We start from the raw sequence: 1,207 nt of genomic DNA, 5'->3' as shown, positions 1-1,207 counted from the left end.
ATACCTGAAATCACAGAAAAACACACAAACTCATAGTAAAGTCCAGAAAAGTGAATTTTAACTAAAAACTAATAAAAATATACTAAAAACTAACTCAAACATACTAAAAACAATGCCAAAAAGCGTACAAATTATCCGCTCATCAATCACTTTTCTGGACTTTACTATGAGTTTGTGTGTTTTTCTGTGATTTCAGGTATTTTCTGGCTGAAATTGAGGGACCTGAGCAAAAATCTGATTCAGAGGCTGAAAAGGACTGCAGATGCTATTGGATTCTGACCTCCCTGCACTCGAAGTAGATTTTCTAGCGCTACAGAAGCGCAATTGGCACGCTCTCAACTGCGTTGGAAAGTAGACATCCTGGGCTTTCCAGCAATGTATAAGAGTCTATACTTTGCCCGAGATTTGATGGCCCAAACAGGCGTTCCAAGTCAGATCAAGAATTCTGGCGTAAAACGCCGGAACTGGCACAAGAATGGGAGTTAAACGCCCAAACTAGCACAAAAGCTGGTGTTTAACTCCAAGAAGAGTCTCTACACGAAAATGCTTCAATTCTCAGCCCAAGCACACACCAAGTGGGCCCGGAAGTGGATTTTTATGTCATTTACTCATTTCTGTAAACCCTAGCTACTAGTTCTCTATAAGTAGGACCTTTTGCTATTGTATTTACATCTTTTGATCACTTTAGATCCTTAGATCATCTTTGGATGTCTAGTTCTTAGATTATTGGGGGCTGGCCTCTCGGCCATGCCTAGACCTTGTTCTTATGTATTTTCAACGGTGGAGTTTCTACACGCCATAGATTAAGGTCTGAAGCTCTGCTGTACCTCGAGTATTAATGCAATTACTATTATTCTTCTATTCAATTCAGCCTATTCTTGTTCTAAGATATTCATTCGCACCCAAGAACATGATGAATGTGATGATTATGTGATGCTCATCATCATTCTCACTTATGAACGCGTGCCTGACAACCACTTCTGTTCTACAAGCAAACAAGGCTTGAATGTTTATCTCTTGGGTTCCTTAATCAGAATCTTCGTGGTATAAGCTAGAATTGATGGTGGCATTCAAGAGAATCCGGAAGGTCTAAACCTTGTCTGTGGTATTCTGAGTAGGATTCAAGGATTGAATGACTGTGACGAGCTTCAAACTCGCGATCGTGGGGCGTTAGTGACAGACGCAAAAGAATCACTGGATTCTATTC

This window comes from Arachis duranensis, chromosome 10 (assembly GCF_000817695.3).
Source record: "Arachis duranensis cultivar V14167 chromosome 10, aradu.V14167.gnm2.J7QH, whole genome shotgun sequence".
Classification (NCBI taxonomy): Eukaryota; Viridiplantae; Streptophyta; class Magnoliopsida; order Fabales; family Fabaceae; genus Arachis; species Arachis duranensis.
The sequence above is the reverse complement of the archived record's forward strand: the minus strand, read 5'-3'. Positions refer to the sequence as shown.